Source organism: Hirundo rustica, chromosome 2 (assembly GCF_015227805.2).
Source record: "Hirundo rustica isolate bHirRus1 chromosome 2, bHirRus1.pri.v3, whole genome shotgun sequence".
In the NCBI taxonomy this organism is placed as follows: domain Eukaryota; kingdom Metazoa; phylum Chordata; class Aves; order Passeriformes; family Hirundinidae; genus Hirundo; species Hirundo rustica.
The window spans coordinates 100,745,868-100,760,559 of NC_053451.1; the positions used below are offsets into that span (position 1 = coordinate 100,745,868).

At 39.9% G+C, this 14,692-nt stretch overlaps 1 long non-coding RNA gene across 1 annotated transcript; it reads right to left on the minus strand.

Annotated features, from left to right (window-relative positions):
- Positions 1 to 3,113: 3,113 nt before the first annotated feature.
- On the minus strand, positions 3,114 to 14,256 carry LOC120749263 (uncharacterized). Its single transcript, XR_005699597.1, has 4 exons — positions 14,143 to 14,256; positions 13,699 to 13,767; positions 4,826 to 4,997; positions 3,114 to 3,756 (listed from the first exon to the last, which is right to left on the minus strand). It is a non-coding gene; the product is annotated as an uncharacterized LOC120749263 (long non-coding RNA).
- Positions 14,257 to 14,692: the final 436 nt, after the last annotated feature.

The following is a 14,692-nucleotide window of genomic DNA, read 5'->3' on the forward strand; positions in this document are numbered from 1 at the left end:
TGCTCTATTATCACTCTGAAGCTTTCTTGGAAGAGCGGTAAAGCCAATGACTCCCAGGGTTGCATTTAGGTACTTGCAACCAAGAAAGAAACGGATAACAAAAAAATCTCCCAAAGCCCATTTTTCTTTGGAAGTGGCCGATGGCAGGAGTTTTTGTAACGATGCCTGCCCAAAAGTCATCTTGCCTCTGCAGGGCACCTCAGCCACCTTGGGACTTGCTTGCTTTCATCCTCGCTTCCTGGGTTTTCGCTGGCAAATGAAACTGGGCATGGGAACATTTCTGGTCAGTGGTATAGGTTTGTCTAGACTGATAAGCTCTGAGGATGGCTCATGGTATTAGATATGCCCACATCAACCAACTTTCTCTCAAGCAATTCCTGAGCATAGTTTGGGAGCTGGAGGGTTATAGGGACCTTTCCCAACAGGCACCATTCATGTGGCCTCCCAGCTGCAAAGTGAAGAAAAATTCCTGCAATTGATGTGGGCTATTCTGTGAGCCAGGTGACTTCAGTATCCAGGAAGATCTTCATCCATTTAATCTATAATTGCAGATCTAGCTGAAGACAGCGAAATCCAGTCTATCCCTGGGTTTACGTGGCTCCCACTGGTACTGGTGTCAGTGCACTGGAGCCACGTCAGCGTGCAGGAAGGAGTGAGAGATCAATAGTCACAGAGAGTAAGCAGGAAGGCATCTGCATTCAGCCTGTCCCCTAGAGTGCTCCCATGCCTTGGGGAGTGGGTTCTTATTCCCACCGAGGAGTCGATTGTGTGCTTTTTTCTGATGACTCTTTAATGGATATACATTCCCAAGGAGCTGGAACAGGAAAACCACTGTAATTGTGTCACAACAGAACAAGTTCTATGGAGCTCTATTTCATTTAAAGAGAGCAATTTTTAACGATATTTATGAAGGGAAAACCTCATGCATGCCGTTAATTGCTCTAGTCAATGACTAAGGAAAGTAGTACATAATTCAAACATACATTTGAAAAAAATATGGATGAATCAATACTAAATTAATTTTTAATAATGACAAGCTTCCAGGACTAATTAACTGCCTAGGCTGATATATATGATAACAAGGACTTGTTTATGCAAACTAGAGATGGATAAAATTTGAATAAAATAATTAGAAAAGTAATTCACCCAAATACTGATTCAAATCAACTGAAGTTAGTAAAAAAAATAATGTTGATTCAGGAAATATTTAATCTCTTTTAAAAAAGGATTTTTGTTGTTGTTGTTACAAATAAACGCAATGGTTTAAAATAAATGGTAAATAAAGATGTGTAATCCCAAGAGAAAGAAAATCAGGTCTTATTTATAAGCTAATTGATTAATTATTTAAGCTTTTTCAAGTTTTAGTTTTGGAATTCAAGCAAATGCTAGGAATGTAAAAAAAATACTATGGCACACCAGTCTTTCAAACATGCTAATGTATTTTAATTTGGCTTCTTGAACATGTGTTCAAAGCTGTTTTTGGGAGACATGGGAAGACTAAAACATGGGCCATGCTATATTCCATTTCAGGCCCCAGATACTCAGGCCCCATATACTCAGAAGTTTATATCTGCACTAGCTCTTATTTTTAATAATTTATATTTTTCCTTTTTTTTTTATGTTCTATTCTCAATGTTTTTCTGATATTATTTTTCAAGGCTGCTGATCAAACTAAATCGTGCACTCAAAAGTCCATGTTAATTCCTGCAAAAAATCATGTCTGTGTTTGTGGCATCTGCTACTGTAACGTCAGACACAAATGAATACCATATACTCATTCTTTAAAAGCTGAGACTTTAAGTGATAGAGCTGTGAGAAAACAATTGAGACTCAGAATGGAGCAATGTGCAGACTAAGGTAACAGTCAGGGTTAATGGAGGGCAGAATCAAACAGGTGAAACATCTCTGAGGACAACTACAGAAGAAACAGGAGCGACCATAAGGTTTCCTAATGCAAAACCGCAGCTGCAGCCTTAAGATCATCTTTCAGTCAACAATACATTTGAGGCTGCTCTTTTTTTACCCCTCTTTTTTTAAAGACAGGCTTGAAATTCCTACCTTTGTCAAGAATTCAGATTTGAACATGTTCACTTCAAAATTATGACTATTTATATGACAAGATGCTGCTTGATAGAAACAAAGAATGAAAAAAACCTTCTAACAGAGTGTCTGTGACTTTAGCTCACACTGAGTACAAAAATAAATGAAATCATTTAGTTTTCACATTTCTTACCTAGATGAATGCCAACAAGCATTAAAACTAATTTCTGTGAGCTATTCCAGCATAAAAACAGAAGGAATCTCTAGGCGTACTCACAGAAAAATCACTGTCAATGAGGACAGAATTAACTTTTTCTGAGTCTGCCTCATGGTAAAATTGAATTGCTTTGTCTTTACTGATTTTTTTCCAAAACTATAGAAAAACACGTTATCTACCCTGAAGTAAAAATACATCTCCCTCAGTAAAAAACATCTGACATGGATTTTACAGTGAGTCCTGAAAATTATATATCCCTTCTCATACTTTTCCAGCTAATATATTGATTGCTACGTAAAATTACGGAGTTATTTCAGCTGTCACTGTCTTTTGAAGGTTACACAACTTAAAATAGTTAAACTAACCTTTAGTTTGACCTTTGTAAGCCATCAAAACATTACTGGAAGCAGCTCTGTTTAACCATTGATGATTTTTAGGTACATTTGAAATAATACCTGAAAACTGAAGACCAGTGTCTCCTTTGGGAAGATTAAATTCCACTTCCCACGCAGTATTTTCTAACATTTTAAACTTACTTTCTGAAATCAGTCAGAGATCTTTAAACTTACTTTCTGATATCAGTCATCGAATTAAGAACATTTTCTACCATTTATGAATTGAACAATCCAAGAAAGCAAAAACCATTAGTTAGCCACAGGCTTCCTCATCCCCTTGATCTCCCACAATGACAGATTCTTTTCTAAGTAATTTAGAATTATACAGTCTCAAAACCAACCTAGTGAAACAGCTATGAGAGTGAATGCAGATAAAAAGCATGGGGTAACAAACCTCACTGCAGTGGGGATAAACTAATTGTCAAAATGTGAGCCCTCATAGTTTTAACAAGCTCTAAGGAAAACAAGCAAAATTGAAGTGAGTACCACAGTAGGGCAAGAAGAAAGGAATCCATCTGAAAGGCTGAATATTTTGTTCATATATATGAGTTCACTGCATATTAGATGTCTGGTAGTCATAGTACATTCTCATAAAATGGAAAAAACCCAGCCAACCACTTTTAGATTTGGTCCTTTGTGCAGTGATTTTACGGGAAGGGAGTGGTGACCCTTTGCAGAGCAGTGATCTGGAACTGTGGACCTGACGGAGGGAGGCTGGCAAGGGCTGCAGGCTGATGTCATTGCTCCCTGACAACACATTCCTGGCTTGCCTTGGTATTTCTTGCTGGACTGACTATGTTCCATTTGTCAGAATTCCTTGAACTGTGCAGCAACAAACATACGTACAGTTAATTTTCTCATATTATATACTTAACCTTTCAGTGTCCTGGTTTGGCTTATTCTAGTGGTATTGTTGGTATAATGCATTTATTCCACTTCCTATCTATAGGAGTAAATGTAAAGGATTTTTAAAGAATACCATTGAGCATTTTAAGCCTTGATATACAAACGTTTTCAGATAAGAGGCTAATCACGAGTCTTGTTCCATTTTCTCCAGTCCTCTCCCATGTCTCTTACAGAAAATATCTCAAGGTTAAACCCTACCTGCATGGAACAGGAAAAAATGTTTTAATGAGATAGATGTAATAAGGGGAGGAGACATATTTTTGATCTTTGTTTTCATATTGAAATTCTTAGTTAAAAAACAGAGCTATGAGATTGCTCTAAACGTGTTTCTTTGTACTGTCCACTCCTTGGTGATTATAAACGTAAGACAGTCTCCTTGCTCTCAGATACGTACCACAAAGTCATCTATAGCTTTCAGGAAAGGGTAACCAAAGCCTAAACAATGACTTTGATTACTCTTCAATATGAGTAAATTTGGTCATTTTTAAGGTCCTTTTGTTTATTACCAACAAAGAAGAAGTAAAGGAGTAAGAAGATAATATTTGATCCGGTAAGACATAATTTACATTTGGTCTGTGTTCTGAGCAGGTGAGGAGAATAACGTGCATCAGAACTTGCCAGTTCAAGTATGTTGCAAGAAATAAGATTTCTTCTCCATGCTGTTCCCTTGCATATATTAAGCTTTCCTGCCAAGACGTGTATAACTGTGGATTTGCTGACAGGATCGCTCTGGTGGACAAAGAGAGCTGCATGTGCAAAGCAGCCATGTGTACAAAGTGGCACCATTTTTTGGCTTTTTGAGCCCTGTCCTACAGCTCAAATATGGATCCTTATCTAAGAAGAGCTTATTTCTTTGCTACCAGGTATCTCTCCTTCAGTGATTAAGCCAGTGTTTTAATTTGGACTCAAATTTCTACAGAATGTTCTTCACATAAAACCATCCACATCAATGAGGCAGTTTTCTACTTGGTGGAAGACAAGGAGTCTGAGACACAATATGCACCCACAGCATGTAACAGCCTTTATTCCCTTTAGTTCACAGAGTTAAAGTTTTTTAAAAAGGCATTTAATACCTAGATGGCCAATGACAACAGATATTTAATTCAAAACCCAGAGGTATTGTATTTGAAAATGTTGGCCTGGTGGCTTGACATGTGTACTAGAGTACCTAGCTATGATCAATAGGGAAGCTCTGGAGGCAGGGAAGTATTTTACTAGGTAAAGTCATTTCCCTTTAGTTTGTATAGAGATAGAGCAAAAAACTTACTGTGACAAAGGGAAGTTAATTCATCTTTGAGCGGGAGTAATTGAGTTTAGCAGGAATTCTATTAGTGATGATGAAGGGGGCTTAAAACACTGGGTGAATTATCTCAGGTTGTAGTTCTGCACCTCAGCTGCTCCATTCTCCATTCTCTGGCTCCAGTGTTGCAGTACTCACACTAAAAAGAGCAAATACAAAACAGTGAATTTTCCACAGATTTGTCTGCAACCAGTTACTGTGGCAGCCAAATAATAACTGCAGTAGCTCAAGTGCATTTCCCTTTCTTCAGAAGAGGTTCTGACATGCAGAAGCCTTGATCCTCAGGCCTCTGCTAGGAAAGTGGGATTTATTTTTTGTACATTGAAGGCTGAGATTCAACAAGCTGGATAGAGATGAACTATTTAAAATGAGTTTGTGCCATCTGAAGAACAAACAGGTTGAATTTGTTTTCTTATTTTCATTGCTTTTTAAAGAAGAGGAGGAACACCCTTTAATCTACAGAGGTCCTTCAGCCACAGGCAGAAGAAGTGGTGCTCAAAAGGAGCTGGCTGTCCAGTGTGCCACTGCACAGCTTCCACACCAGCACAGGGGGTGCTGGCCAGCTCAGTCCCAGGGGAGGGAGTAGGGTCAGCCACTGCAAATATCACCAAGTTGCTCTGCACCCACTGTCACCCCAGCACAGTCCCATCCTTCATGGAGTCAGGGGATCCAGGGGGAACCATTGGGGGAACCATTGGCAGGGGATCGCTGTCGGAGCAGCCCACAGGATACACCAACCCAACCATGAGGGAACTTTGTTTTGTGGCCGTACCATAACATCAGGGCAAAGGGAAGACAGGTTTGAGCCTACTATCTACAGTCATCCTCCTCACCAGAAAAGCAGAGCTCTGAAGCCACAGTAGTGATCAACATGCCATCACCGAGCAATCTAAATACATGTCCATTCCAGAAGACTGAACTTGAAAATGTTTCTTCTGACCTTTCTCAAATGCCGTTCTTTATCATTGCCAAGTAGAATTCCAAGCAGTTAAATCAGAGAAAGATTTGGAGTGGTGATGGGGGTTATGACTGTTTTTCAGATGTTTTAAGCACAAGCTGAGCAATGTTTTTTAAGGCTCCTAGACCTCTGACCAACTCAGAAAGTTGTTTCCTTACACCATGCCATCCTCATCATGTCACGGAAGTTGCAAGAGACTCTATTTTATTCCAGTCCAGTGGCACACATTTCACCTTGTCACGCAAAGGAAAGCAGGCAAAGCAGTGGAGGAGGAGTGTGAATTTCCTCCGCTTGTCTGAGCTCACACGTAGGTCATGAATGTTGTGATCACTGGAACGTGACCAGACATGGTGCTGCAGTGCAGCAATTTGGCATCTGGTAGAACTGTGGTGATACTGAAGCAAACACTGTATCAGTGATTTCAATTTGTGTCTGCATGCGCAGGTGTCGCGGTTAAGCCCCTCCATTTCAGGAGGCACTTCTGATCCTAAGCATTCTTCATTTATCATAGATAATGGGTAGAAAATATGAAATGCAAGTTAGAAGCTAATTGCTGTAACAGCTCTTCTTATAGACAAATTGCCAATGACATTATCTGTCTTCATCAGGGCAAAAGAACAGACCCAGCTCCAGCCACAAATGCTTTTCCTACCAAACAGCCATCAGGTCACATATTCCACCCCACAAAACTGAGAGAGAATAGCTGTTTATGCTGTTTACAAATGAAGTGTACATCGACCCTTAAGTGGGTACACAATCACAAGGGTGCCCTTTGCTATCCTGCACTCCAGAACTGACCTGTGGATGTCAGTCAGCACGCTCCTGAGAAAACTGCGCACACCCATCCAGGAGCCCATTGGTATACTCAAACAAGCAGCCCATGGCACAGCCCTTCTAGCTCCTGTCTGCATGCGTGTGTTGGGAAAATCTTTTTTATGGAAGATGTGGGCGCCCTTCTCCACACTACAATTGTTTTTCTGAACCCCTTACAGGTTTTTATAGCAGAAACCTCTATTTTGGCCCCTGTACTCAGGTAGGCTGAGGCAAGACACTTCAATTGCAGGCAGGTATCTCGCTATTCAAAATCCCTTCAAAGGTATCTTCTTCCTTTGACTTAAATCTGAATCCCAGACTCTTTAGGCACTTAACAACCCAGGAGACAATTACAAGCTTCCCAGCTATCTGTCTGCTATCAAAGGCAGACAGGACAATCACTCTTACTCTACAGCACTGGGAGCAGCATTATTACTTACAGATAGCGTTAAGAGCAGTCTGCCTTGTGAAATCTGTTCTGATCATGTCTATCAGTCATTACACCAGCAGAGAAACTCCGCGAATTGTGCATGTGCCTTCTCTTTCAGGCAGATTTCTCTTCTGCAGTATGTTGCCCTCCTGTTTTGCTACTATAATAGAAATTATATTAAGTTGAAAAAAAATCTGAGGAAAAAAATGCTTACTTTATCTCTTTTGTTCCCTCTTGGAGACCAGATGGAAAGCCATGACAGTAAGAAAAAATGTATTGTGATAATAAAAGCCTTGGTAGATTCATATTTAGGAAAATGAGTGTGATTCAATACCGTGGTGTGCAATGTGCTTCCCACAGAAGAGTCTCATTGGGATCCATTGGCTCCAAATGAACAGCAGCAATTCTGCTGACTCAGAGAGGAAGAAAGAGACTAGAGGTTAATGCTAACTAACTACTTTTAAAGGAATCTGTATTTCTTAAGAAAAAGGAACTGAAGTTGTAAACTGACTGCATAACAAGTTGTAGGCATTTTACTGCTAGGTGTTGTTCATGGCTCATGGCTCTGTTGTCTGTGGAAACAAAAGAGTGGAAACACATATATTTATAGATACTAGTAATATATCTATATATCTCTCTATATATATCTTTCTCTTAATACACATCCAACTACAAAGAAGCAACAAAGCAGTGAGGAGTATGTGAAGCTCTCTTAGTAGAAATGGCCTTTCCAGAGAACATGGAGTGAAATCAAGCTCCCTCCATTTGAAACTGACAAGCATTTTTAATCCTTCTTGTATAGGCTTCCTTGTATTTACATACGCAAGTCTTGAAGAGCTCTCTTTTAAGCATTCAGAATGACAACTTTGTCTTGCATCAAGTTCTTTATGACTGGGAACCCTCCAAAACCATGTAGCTATCTCCCAGCATCTTGATATGTACTGTACCTAGCCTGCAGTGTGAAGCAAGAGCAAAGAAAATGCAAGCCAGAGGAAGTACTACATGGGGCAGTTCTCCATCTGGGCCTTCTTCTTCTGTCTTCTCAACAACTGCCAAACAAGCATTTCAGAAGAACTTGGAGAAATGGAAAGTGGGTTTATTCTCCAGTGAATTAAAAAAAAAAAAAAAAAAAAAAAACAACCCACACAAACCCCAAACAAACAACAACAAAAAAAACCCCACCAAAAAACAGCACAATAAATAAAAACCAAGTAAGAAGACTTCATACTCTTAGGTAACTGTTTAGCATGTGATTTCATATTCAACTTGCGCCATTCTATAACAACAGTAGAAATAATGCAATCTTCTAGCAGTCACTGGAGGATATTTTAGGTTAAACAAGGACTGGCTGATTCACAGATCTTTAAAAACAATGGGGAAGGTGCAGAATCATAATTTTCATTAATCATCTAGAAATAAGTCCAGAATTGCTGATAAAATATGTAGGTATCACAAAGGTTAGAAGAGCAGTCAGAGCAATTTGTCTTGCCTGTAAAGGATTTTTAAAGAATACCATTAAGTATTTTAAGCCCTGATATACGTCACGCCCAGTCAAGCAAAATGTGTTTTCAAAAGAGAAGCTTGGGCAACTGAGAAGAAAAAATGGAGACCAACTCTTCACAATGGGGAACTGCCTTGGTGCTGTACAAGACAGTTAATTAGGCAGAACACCTCATATTTGAAAGCTTAAAAGATTTTTGGGTGAAGAAACAGGGAAATAATACTGAGTGGCAAAGGGATGGCACTTAATCTTCATATGGCACCCATAAGCTCACTGCTAGAACACAGTGTCCTTTGGGGAGGGAGATCCAGCTTCAAAAGAGGAGGCTGAAAATCTGCAAATAGCTTAGGGATGGATGGCTAAAGCAGGAAAATACAGCTGTTTGATGGAGACTCAAAAACCTAATCTATTTATGTTTATTCAAGAGGTTAAGAAATTACTTGATTACAGCCTACATACATTTGCAGTGAGGAAGGGCTTGAACAAAAATAATGCCTAATGAGAAGTACTTGGAAGATGAAATGCAACAAATTCAAGCCTTGGACTCTAAAATTCAGTGACAATAACAGACCAGTAGTTAATAGATGTGTACCACATTTATCATCTAGTAAACTTTTGAGGACAAATGTGAATGGGGATCCAAGTTTCCTTGCCTACGCCCCTTTGGAGCACGGCATCACAAAAACACAAGAGAATGAGCCCAGAATAGGGTTTCTGTTTGTCCACACCACCAAACCCTCAACTCACTCCCTGGCCCTCCTTTAGGCCACTGCAAGCAGCTCTCCCTGAAACAGTTATACACATATTGTGGCCAGCTCAGATACCCTCCCCCGTGCCCTGCAATATCCACAGGAGACAGAACGATGAAAATTTCTCACAGCTTAGGAACCACTACAAAGAACAAATAAATGCATCCATTTGAGCCTAGTTTCCCTTATCTCTGCTCATAATAACACCTCCCCACTATATTATACCACTGTACCTTTCACAGTTTTAGCTTACTGCACATAATATGCCAACTCTGGCTACCTTCTTACAACCATTCTATTAGCCATTCAGATGCATGCAAATTCAGAACTATCAAAAATGCCAAATGAAAATGCCACTGCAGCAAGGAACCCGATGCTATAATATACATATATACTACATAAAGTATATAGTGTTACATTATCATGGTATTATATGTTCTAAATCCATTTTATATATTATATTTTTATTTGTATGATGTTTATATATAAAATATACACATGTGCAATATGATGTTAGACAAAACCTGCCAAAACCCTTTTGCTGTTGCAGGAAATGCGCTCGTCTTCTTTTTGCACGATATCAAGTGTGCATTTCCTGTCATGACTGAAAAATGAATGTGATCTTTGAACCAGCCAAAGCCTCTGCAAGTAAAAGTATAGCTTCATATCATCACAAGGCTGGTAAAAGGACTTTTCTTCGAAAGATGCAAACACAAAGGAAATATATATAGGTTCCTGTAAGTTGTCTAAAATTACAAGCAAGCAATTTTTATATTCTTACTTTTTAATCCATTCCCAGGTGCATGGCTATCCCATGAACTCCCTGAATGCTGATCACCAGTCACATGCTCTGACCTCTACACACTGAACTGTACCATCATTAATGCTTCTATGCAAATCATCTTTACCTCGGGTGGCCATTCATCCCAAAATCACTGACACGACAAGAGTGCGAGAATTGAAACTCACCTCTTTCAAGGTACACAGAGCCCTTCATCTTCCAGCTGACACACATAGTCCCATAACTGTTTCCTCCAAGAGATGATAGCCTATCTCCTGAGTCCATAGCTTTACAGATGGGATTGGTGGATTGTCACTAGGATGGGGCAGGGGGTATCAGAATTTGTGGTATTAATTGCTTAAGGCAACAGGCAGGACAATAATTCATAACATGGTAGGGATAATGAAAGTCACCACAAAATACATTAGTTACCAGAGGTGGCTGACTGTCAAACCTGCTTGGAGTATTTTATTCTGTTGTTATGGCAGATACATAGCATGACAGAGAAATGTCTTGAATGTCTCACCATGAGTGGCTTCTATTCAAGGCACTGTAGAGTGTTGTATGATGCAGAATTTCTGGCCAAATAATACACATTTCTGGCCAAATAATCATATCATATGTTTGCTAGTATCAACAAAGTCCAAATTCATAGGCATAGAGATGTTAAAAAAAAATCCAAAAGAGAAAATATAATCTCAAGATGAAAATAATGATTGACACAGCTGGTATCTTTAAATTTGTAACACCTAAATGCTTTACAGGAAGGTCACTTCTGGGTGGGGAGCACTCCATCTAGTAGTGATACCTGAGGTTCATGATTAGTTCTGCAGCCCATGAAACCATTTAGGAAACTTGGTTTCCTATGAAATTGCATTATTTGTTTCTTTCCTTCTCTTCTACTTATACAGTAGGAATTTCTGTCCCTAAGGTGTTTGCTGCTGTCTTCTCACTATGGCCCTGCTTAGGCAGGGCTGGCTCAGCAGCCTATGGGCACAGGCTAGCCAGCTGGCTGAGCTCAGGCTGCTTTTCCTTCCTCAGCAGCACAGATGTGTATCACCTCCTCACAGTGCCACTATATTCATAGAACTCTAAATACACAGACTGCAATGACTCTGAGACTGTGGCCCCTCTGACAGCTTGGACTTAAAGCGGCCAAGGATTTAGTAAGGTATGAGGGGAAGAGTGGGAAGGTGTGAGACAGACACTGCCATCATGTAAGTTGCGTTTCCTTCAGAAACCATTCAGTAATTTCATGAGAGTGCTATAAAAGGCACAGAAATTATTCCTCAGCCTCACCAAGACACCTACAGAGCTCTCTCTGCTCAAGTCACCAAAATGGAGACTGAGAGGTAACATGGTTATAGGCAAATAAATGCTCTCCCAAGAGGAAAATATTTTATTTTATGAACTGATTCATTTCTGGCATGAAGTAGAGAAATTTTGGGTTCAGCATGCTCAGTGTGTTCAGAAAAGAGGCGATGACTTTATCATAGGACAAAGAGACACAACCCCACGCTCGGTGTAAAGACTGTCTAAGTAATAAATTAGAGTCCAAATAACTGAAAATGCTATTTTAGATGATCTCATGCAAATATTTTTACTTTAAAGGTCATTGATTGGGAAAAAAAAAAGCAGACAAGTTAAAGTTGCCTGAAATCAAGATATATAATGAAAATGGCAATATACAATTACAAGTACAAGGATTAGTTGTACAGTACATTACTGAATTACAATAGCATGCCTTCCTCCCTTCCTTCTTGCTGAAGTACTACTTAAAAGGGTTCATAAAGTGACTAATTATTAAAAGCTTAAAGTTTTGTCCACATTAGCCATAGAAAGGTTAAAGTGAATATTGCCACAATGTCCATATTAGAACAAAACTTTTCTGTTTTAGCAAATCATGATGCTGCAGATCACAACAGCAATAAAAATTTAGTGCTTATAAATCACTCCATAAAAGAGAGTGATTTTTTTTTTTTTCATGATAGCAAGGCTAGGAATATTTCAGTCCCAAATGACTAAAACAATTCTTTGTTTAAAAAGGAAGGAAGCTTGGGAAGAAAAAAATGAAGGAAAGCTGGATATGCTGTGCTTAGAGGGAGAGCCTTATAAGTCACTAATTACAATGTGTTATTTTGAATGAGGAGAGGAAAGGGAAAACAGTGACATAGCAAAGAGATGTTTTAACAATAACACTTTGGAAGTCTCATGAATAGACTCCTGACCTTTACTGCAAAACACTGAGGCACAAGGCTCCTACAGAGGTCTACATTCATTTCACAAAAATAAATAGTATCAAGGCATTGTTTTAGCCAGTCAGAGCAAACACACATACGAGGATTTGTGCTTTAGTGCTGTACTTTGGGCAAACATGAACCAACCCAAGAATAGAAAAAAGTGAAGCACAATAGGGGCAGTTTCATTCAGATCCCCCTGATTCTTCTTACCTTAATTAACAGGTTTTCCCTGTTTTTTGAACGGTGATGGAAAGAGTTTTAGTTCACACAGTTTCCCGAATGTGGCTCGTGCGCTGTAATTTCTCACAATAAGTCTATCCTACCTTGACACAGCACACAGTGTCTATCTAGCGTGTGCTATGCTAGATAAGGTGGGGAGCTGTGTGACAGCAGAGCTGAATGGCACTTGAAGAAATAATGAGGTACATTTCCATAGGCATGTAAACACCTCAGGCATCAGCACACTATGGCCATTGACCTGTCTAGACAAGTGTCAGTTAGATAGACAAGCTTCCCCTGCTGCTATTTAGATGCAGGCATTAAACTCTGTAGTCTCAGGGACACTACAGAGATGCAAACCTTACAGGCCAGGCCAACATGCTAAAAACAGCAGCTGTTCTACTTGTATGGAAGAAGCTTCCTTGGCTGAAATGCTACTAGCTTTCAGGAGCTACAGGGCCAGACTGCTGTAAAAATGGGACAAAATGTAAAACAGGAATAATTTGCACTGAACTCGCAGCTTGTATTCTCACATCTGGTAGCCCACAACACACACACTGCTATGGCTTGTACAGTCTCCAGCCCTAAGCAAAGATCTGACTCTTCAAGGTGAGAGAAGACAAAGCAAAAGGTGATATTTTTAATTAGCAATACAGTCATAGTCTACAAATTCTGTGTCCTTTAAAACAAACAAAGGGCCATAGGAGAAGAGTTTGTGGAAAGCAGTGCATTTGTTTTAACCCCAGCTCAGAGGCAGATCTGGCAAGCAGCAAAGCAAGAGCATCCTTGCACATGGCACAGAAAGCTCATTGTGATGAGAGCACCAGTGACTCAAGGCACTGGAATGGGATACAGCACCTTTCACCTCCAGGTCACTGGTTCCCATCCGTTTGCAGCTAGCTGGAACTAGAAGTTATTACCATCAGAAGGGCATCCAGTGAAATGAGTCAGTTGTGTCCATGCATCCTGGAAGGGCCAGCTGCCCAGACCCCACACACCAGCCCCACAGTTATTACCCTGTAATAACACGTACTGTTCTCCCAGGCTCCAGCCACGGCTATCCAATAATCACCCAAATGGCCTGAAGCTCTGAGGGCCACCAGGCATACACTGCTGCCTTCTGTTCCACACAATAACAGGCATACTCACCCCACGGAGAAAAAGACAAAGACCTTCTCATGTCCCCTTTGTTCCTCACTTCTCTTTCCTTAGAAAGATCTGCAAGAAATGTTGTCCACAGTTCTCTGTAGTTTTTCGAATTTCGCCAAGCCTAAGCACTGAAAAGTGATTGGCCATGCCACAAAAATCACAAGCATTAAAAAGCATATTCCATTTTCTATTGTTCAGACTTGATTTTTACATTTGGTTCATATTTTCAACTTATCTCTTTCTTTCTTTCTCTCTTTTATTTTTTTTTTTTTTCTCTCTTTCTATCTTTCTCTTTCTCTCTTTTTCTTTCCTTCTCTAGGGAATTTTGAGATACTCATACAGACCCAGAAGCCCAGACTTCAAGAAAAATTGTGATTATTTCTTCATAAAAACAGGAGCTGACAACACTGTATGCTAGTGTTGATTTAACACACTAATACTCACATTCCATGCAGTGCAAATGTCAGTAACTGGCTTCCAGTGGAGCTCAGAGGAGGTTAGTAAGATGGAGAATCAACTATAACACGCTTGGTTCAGGGCCAGAGAGACGAATATTGGGTCTTTGTCTATTGCAAGCCTCACAAAAAGGCCTGTAAAGAAATCAAGATTCTCTGGTACTAACTGAACACAGCTGTGGTCCCAGTTGCTTCTCATCTCTCCCTGAAGAGGCAGCTGGAGGCTACATCTTTGCATTCTCTTAAAAAGCACAAAGTCTCTTGGTCACGTCACGAAAAATATTTCACAGGTTTTGTTTTTAACTCTGAAGGTTAATTTCCCTCATTGTGCCATTATCCATATTACAAGAGGACTCATGCACAAGTTCATGGCAAAGAACACTGTCTTCAGAATGATATTTTTTTTCTTGCATTTTCACATATCCTATTCAATTTATTTGCCCGTTACCTGTTTGCTCCATATCCCTGTGCTTCCCGTTCTTCCAGGCTGCCCACTGCAGCTTCCCAGTGCTGCTGGCCATGGGCCAGGATCACAGCAA